At 36.4% G+C, this 7,841-nt stretch overlaps 1 pseudogene; it reads right to left on the bottom strand.

Annotated features, from left to right (window-relative positions):
- Positions 1-268: 268 nt before the first annotated feature.
- Positions 269-6,849, bottom strand: LOC116112461 (annotated as a pseudogene).
- Between the last annotated feature and the right edge of the window lie 992 nt (positions 6,850-7,841).

The following is a 7,841-nucleotide window of genomic DNA, read 5'->3' as shown; positions in this document are numbered from 1 at the left end:
ATAGTGGATGCAAGAATCAAATAAGCTGCCACAGCTGCATGGATGTATATTTAGAAACATTAAGACTATGTCAAACTGCAGCAGGTGATACAAATTGCATCTCAACAAGCTGACTCATTCACAACTGTAATCATAACAATGCAGAATGGGGCTTACAGAATCAGGATACGGTCATTAATTAAAAAAAAAAAAAAAAAATTATGATAAAAAAAGAAAAAAAAAAAATTAAGTAGTAATCTTTCCTCTCTTAACTTGTAACTGGTCAGGGTCACCTTGGACCTGATAACTCACTGCATGCAGATTTTCTGTCGAGTCAACGATCCAATCGGAATTAGGATGTGGAGCGAGTTCCAATCCTGGCGAACTTCCACCTTTTGCCACTCACCCCACCTCTCCGCCAACCCATCACCTTCAAGCATTCCACCACCTCTGTCATTTTAGGCCGCTCTGAAGGAGAGCCTTGTGTGCAAAGCAGTGCAACCTGGATTAGTTGCTCCACCTCAGATTCCACATAATTGTTCTGCAGATCAGGGTCAACCACATTTCTAACTTTTTCTCCTTCAAAAGCCCTTTCACCTGACATGAAACTTAGTCAAATCAGAGTAGAGTTCTATGATTCCAAGGATTTTAATAACTGAAAAAAAGAAGCGAAAAACTCCCATCTGATAAGATTTATAACATCCAAAAATTATCATATGAAAAAGTGCAGAATGCGCATACCCAATCAAGCAACATGACTCATCATCATTTGCAAGTCGAGCAAGATCAAAGGCTCTTGTCCAGTGATTAACTCTAGCAGCATAATCCCATATCCAAAGACATCAGTTTTCTCCGATGATTTCCCATGGATAGGTACTCTGGAGCTATATGACCAATGGTGCCTCGGACAGCAGTAGTTACATGTGTATCCTTGTAGTCCATAAGTTTAGCCAAACCAAAGTCCCCAACAACGGCCTCAAACTCCTCATCCAACAAAATATTTGCTGCTTTCACATCACGTGAATGATCTTTGGATCACAATGATCATGCAAATATGAAGACCCCTAGCAGATCCCAATGCAATCCGCTTCCGTGTCCCCAATCAAGAGGAGGTTGTGATGGAGGACGTTCTAAAAGATTCCATTAAGAAAATCATGAGCACATATTGATGATAAACACAGATTTGGTTAGAAGCTGAAAAAAAATCTTTATGAGAATCAGCAAACAGACCATTAAAGCAGAATCATTGATAATGTAAAACATCCTCAAAAGCCTTACCTCTTAAACATGATGCAACACTTCCATTTGCCATATAAGGATAAACAAGTAACCGTTCAGTAGGTGTCATAACAATCCACGTAAACGAAAAGATTACGATGCACAGCCATACTGATCATCCCACCTCTGTTTGAAACTGCAGCTCCCCACCAGGTGTACGCTCTTCTTTCAATCTTTTACAGCACAAGTGAACCATCTGCCAAGCGCCCTTTGTAGACCTTGCCGACATCCACCTCTACCCAGAATGTTTTTATTACTAAAACTATCAGTTGCAACTTGTAATTCTCGTAGTGAAAACCTTTTAAGCTCCCCAGAGTGAACTTCAGGATCCTCTTCAGCTCAATATACAAAATTTGATGTTTCTATTCCAGACAAATCTGAATCCGCTCAAGTTAAACAAATAACACCATACCAGGAACATCAAAGAAAATTCTTGGGGTTTTCCCTACGCCACCAAGCAAATGCAATTGCAGGGGCTGCAAACGTAAGGCAGCACCAGCAGCAACACCTCCAGCAATTGCCCCAGTGCACTGTTCCCACCTGAAATTTCATGCATTGGAAAAAATGAAACACTCAATACTCATTTACAAGTATCACTACCATTAACAATCTTGCATCAAAATGTTCAAAGAATTAATCAAATCATTTAATGTAGAGTAGCAGAAAAGATTAATTGTCATCGCATTTCATTCTATCCTAATTTCAAAAAGATGATAACTTTATTTTGGCTTTAATACAACATATATAGGATCAGTAGCAGTCAGATAGACAATTTATACTGCCTATGCAAGATGAATTGTATTTGTCTCTGTAGATAATGGAAGGGATAAAGCTTCCAGCTGGTTACCTAACACATCCTTGGCCGCAAAAATATGGAGAAGAAAAATGGAAGTGAAGAGACAACAAAATAAAATGGTAGTACAGTATAACGACAATATTCAATACTACATATTATGAAAGCTTGGATCCATCAAACTTGTTGAAATAGTTCTATCAAGTAATAGCAAGCACTATCCACAAATCAAAAGTCCAAACTAAGATAAAGATATGATTACCGTAAGAAATTGGTGGCGGCGGGACAAATGGAGGAGGAGGAGAAAACGGAGAGATCCTGGCAAGGACGCCCAGTAACGGTCCACATAGATTATGTTGTTAGCAAAACTGCAAAGGAACAAGTTAATTAAGCAAGGTCTACAAAATCTGTCAGTCAAGATGATTAAAGTTCAATTATTAGCAAATCCTGATGGGAGTAAATAATGAGAAAGAGCCATTGTCTGGAACCACCCCAAAAGCCGATTATTTGACAGATCCCTGTACCCCACAATGCAATTTCATAATAGTCATTTTCAAAAATCAGGATGCCTCAGAGATAGGGATTTCTAGCACTTAAACAAAACATCAAATTGGCACTTACAATACTTGAAGTGATGAAATATTAGTCAATGACATCGAATGGGACCAGTCAAGTGTTGTTGTTAAGCCGGCTATCCTTACCCAAAACATCCACAAAAGAAATTTTTAAGAACTAAACCAATAAAGGGATACTAGTGAAACTTTTATATGACACCAGCATATTATCTTAACATAAAAGTGCTTTTATTCCATATTGCTTTTGCAGCAAAAGTTCAAAAAGCTAATGAATCTTTAAACAATTGTGCCCTATGATATAGTGAAACGCAAATGAACTGCCATTTTAGAAGACTACCTTATCAAAACCCTATTTTTGAATACTAAATTCTAATGAGGAACCTTTTCTACTTCTTTATTTAATTATTAAAAATTGCAATAACTTGTTTCTATTTCTTTCAATTTATTCTGGAGATTATATACATCATACAATATACAATGAAACAATACAGAGATTGATTTCTGACAAGATAAATATTAAATATACAAAAGAAATCAATGTGGAGTAGCATTTACAGAAATCGCAACTTTGACAACTTTCCCAATGTCTCTGGATCGGACCCGTGAAACTGTTCAAGAAAGATCCAAGCTCACCAAGCTAGTCAAATTTCCAAGATCATTAGGAATAGGTCCGCTATGTTATTACTGTAGAGTTCCCTGTAATAAAAATAAAAAGCCAATCATTTCTTTATGAAAAGGCCCGAAAGAGAATAGGGCATGCCTGTATAAACATAGCTGACTAGACTTTTATATTGCACAAATTTACATGCAAAAGTAAAAGATTCTCACAATGGCTGTTTGAAACCAATGATTTGATTCAAAACAATGTTCCTAACTTGCTTGGTCTGCTCAAGGGAAATAACTGACAATCTAAATGTATTCACAGAGATGGTATTAGTTTTACCAAAAACTTCTGAATCAGATTTGGACCTACATAAGAGATCATGCATTCTATTTTCCAATTTCCCAAACAACACACTAAATCAACATTGACTCTAAACAATCTTCAACTCTCACTTTACAAAAACTCACAGATCAATCGATCTCTTAACCCCTCAATATCAAAATCAACCTGTAACTTCTAACCTAGAGAAACTCACCCAGGAATCCCTAATCTTGAGAGCATAAACACCCTCATAGAATGACTAGAACCTAATCACTCAATCTCACAAGTTACACAGATTTTCAATCAAGAATGTAAACACTAGCAAAGGAGCTAATTTCGTTGAACAAAAAGAGAGAAGCTTTGATCGAACAATCAGACAACCTCACTGCCTATATACGGTTGCCCAGAAGTGATAATAGCAGCTGTTGGATCAAAGTTGGATCAATGGTCAAGATTCACCCAAGCTGAGCTCTGAAACAACAATGCATAACTAACTCCAAAATGACACCGTTTCAAGCGTTCATTTCAACAATCTCTACTCGAAGACTTGACACCTCATTAGTGCAGCTCACCCACATCCAAATCTCTCATAACTCTTGTTACTTCTGCCTATTTCACAAACAACAAGTTCAAGTTCAAGCAGTGCTTGAACTAGGCAGGAGTAACAACTTTGGTGCCAGTGACCAGGTCTCTAACAAAATGAAAACAAACATCCACATGTTCTTTTGTGATAGATTGGGTTTTTACTTAAGTGGATTGCACTATGGCTATCTGAGTAAATGGTTACCTTTCCATATGTTAAGTTAGCCTCTAACAAAATTCCTTGAAGCCATAACGCCTCCTTGAACACATCTACAACTACTACATACTCTGCGTTAGTCGATGAGAGAGCTACAATAGGTTGCAGTTAAGACTTCCAACTTATGCAAGTGCCGCCAAAAGTGAAGTGGTAGGAGGTGGTTGACTTCCTTGTGTCTCTATCACCTGCAAAGTCAAAATCTACAAAACCCACAAGATCAAGTGAAACAACCCTTTTACAGTATTTTAATCCAACACAAAGAGTACCATTAATGTATCTTATTACCCATTTCAAAGCATACCAGTGTTCAACTCTTGGATTAGACATGAATCTACTTAACATGGAAATAGCAAAAGATAAGTTTGGTCTAGTACTTATTATTGCATACATGACAGAACCCATGACATTTGAGTATGGGACAGATTCCATCTTTATTAACTCAGCCTCAGTCTTGGGACACTGGGCTTTACTTAACCAAAAATGGTTGGTTGGTGGCATAGAAACCAACTTAGATCCGGACATCCAAACTTAGTCACCAATTTCTGTATATATGAATGCTGTTGTATTTTCAATTCACAGTTTCTTCTGTCTCTATTTATAATCATACCTAAGATCTTCTTAACAACTCCAAAGTCTTTCATGTGAAACTGAGAATTGAGTTTCTCCTTTAGTTCACTTATTCTAGACTTAGACTTACTAACTAATAACATATCATCAACATACAGCAGTAAGTATATAGGCATGTTATCATTCAATGCAAAATAGAAACAACTGTCATATTTGCTTCCTGTAAATCATATGCTCATAATAAAATAGTCAAATCTCTTGTACCATTGCCTAGGAGACTATTTAAGGCCATACGAGGATTTGTGCAATAGACATAAATGATTGGGCATACTTTTATCTACAAAGCCAACTGGTTGACACATGAAAATCTCATCTTCTAAGTTACCATGCAAATAAGTAGATGTCACCTCTAATTGCTCTAGCTCTAGATTCTGGTGAGCAACTATAGAAAGCATTAACCTAATGGTTTTGTATTTCACTACAGGGGAAAAGACTTAATTGAAGTCTATGCCCTTTCTTTGAGTGTACTCTTTGGTTACTATTCTAGCTTTATACCTAAGAAAATCATTGACAGAAATACCATCCTTTATCTTAAACATCCACTTACATTGTATCAATTTATGGTCTTCTAGTTTTGGGAACCAGAGACCAGGTGCTATTTACCTTTAGTGAATGCATTTCCTCTTCCATTGTTGTCCTCCACGTGTCTCTATCCTTGGACTTCATTGCTTCTTCATATGTGTCAGGCTTTGACCTTTGCACTTCAGTACTTGCAAGCAAAAAAGTATATATAAGGTCAACATATGAGTATCTTGTTGGGGGCCTTACCTCTCTTCTGGTTTTGTCCCTTGCAAGTTGATATTGTAGTAACTCATCATGTTGAGGTTCAATTGTCTCTTCTATTGCATCTTCTTCTCCTTGGTTAGGAGCATTTAGTCTTGTTTCAACCTTTGGTACATTATTTGTTTCATGCTGGGATAGATCAAGTTGTTGTGTTGTAGGCTTCACCTCAATTTGAGTAACTTCAGTTGGGTTAGACGTTACCCATGAAAACAGTCTCATTGTCATATGTTTCAAACTCCTGAAACCAATTCCTATTAGGGCTTATATGAAAGGAGCACCTAGAGTCTAATGCCCACACCTTTGCACTGTTAGATGTTGACACAGTAAGAACTTTAAGCTCTTCTATAAGGTTTTTCGTTGAGGTTAGGTTCCTTTCAGTGTTTTTTTGTTTCTGTTTTTTAATCCATTCAAAACAGTTTTTCTTTAGGTGACTAGCTTTGTTACAGTAGAAACATTTCCTTGTTTCTATCTTTGGTTTGTTATTCCCCTTCCCCTTTTTCTTGTTCATAGACCCATGATTATATTGGTTGCCTTTTCCAAATTGGCTAGATTCAGCTCTACCTTTTACAAACAGGTTACTACCATTTCTCCTTTGGACTTTTAGTTCTAGTTCCATAGCCTTAAGTCCTGCTATGATCAAGTCTAGACTAGGTACAGTACCAAAGTACTGTAATGCATTCTTGACTATGTGGTAGTCATCAATCAACGAATTTAATAGAATCATTGCAAGACTAGTCTTTCTTAGTTCTTGATCTGTATCTTTCAAGATCAAGGTCATTTTCAAGAATTCATCTAAGTTATCCTCGATTGACTTAGAACTATATATTTTATAAGAGAGCAAAGTACCTTTTAAGAATGCAAGATTAGATGCAGATTGCAATGCATAAAGTGAATCAAGCTTACCCCATAATGCAAGAGGAGTTCCTAGGCCATCGACCTTCCTCAGTACGTTGTCCGAGAGGTTCATCACTATGAGGTTGTATGCTTCCTCATCAATTTCCTCCTTCTTCTTTAGCTTTTCTTCTGACCATTTCTTGGCATCCTTTTCCAGTGTGATGACAACCTTGTTGTGGGAGAGAAGCGCCTTCATCTTCTTCTTCTAACTACCGAAGTCGATTTCTCCATCGTATTGGGTGATCTCCATTCGAGTAATAGTAGTCATGGTGTGATATTTAAAGATGATACTAAGGATTACTCGACTTGAAACGCTAGAAATTGTATCTGATTTCCCAAGATTCGACAAACCCTAAGTTTTCCCTTAAATCTCAGATCTACAAAATCCTATTTGACAGAGGACAAGAAAAATTGAGAAATCCCCAAATTTCAACAAACCCTAGAATTCCAGAGAAACTATCAGATCGATTTAAGACTTAGAAAATCACCAAATCTAGACACCTCAAGCTCTAATACCATCATTATGAATAATCCTATAATATCTAATTCACTATAACGCCCACATCGAGTACGTAGCTTTACTTATACCCTTTTACCCTTAGTTGATTTTTGTTAAAGTTATTTTGAAAAAAGTGTGAAGAAAATGCCTTAAAATTTCATTAGGGGTAAAATGATATTTTCACTCATAATTAGTTGAAAAAGTGGGGAGTGAAAAGAGATAGAATAACATGGAGAAGTTAATAAAAATAAGGGCATTTTCGTAATTGACTAAGGGACATAGATGAAATTTCATAGAAAGTACAAGGGCAAAATGGGAAACTATAAATAATAATATGTTATATCAAGAATTGAAGAATGAAACCCTAGCCATTTTTCATCCATTTTCATGCCACCTTCAAATCCTCTCAATTTCTTCAATCCTTCTTTAAGGGAAATTCATAGATTTTGGGTACTTTTTAGTGGATTTTCAATCTCAAGCATCCTTAGGTAAGATCCTTACACCAAGAAGTGAGTTTTAATTTTTAAAGTATTGAATTTTGATGATTTGTGTTCATAGGATTTAAGAGAAAGAGAGTTGGTTCAAAGAAGATTTTTAAAGTATTGGATTGCTCACATATAAGGTAAGTAAATCCTACCCTAAGTATGATTTAAGTAATATTGTGTAGAGAATTCCTGTTATGCATATAT

This window comes from Pistacia vera, unplaced genomic scaffold (genome assembly GCF_008641045.1).
Source record: "Pistacia vera cultivar Batoury unplaced genomic scaffold, PisVer_v2 Contig661, whole genome shotgun sequence".
Lineage (NCBI taxonomy): Eukaryota > Viridiplantae > Streptophyta > Magnoliopsida > Sapindales > Anacardiaceae > Pistacia > Pistacia vera.
Note: the sequence above shows the minus strand (reverse complement) of the source record. Positions and strands in the feature narration are given on the sequence as shown.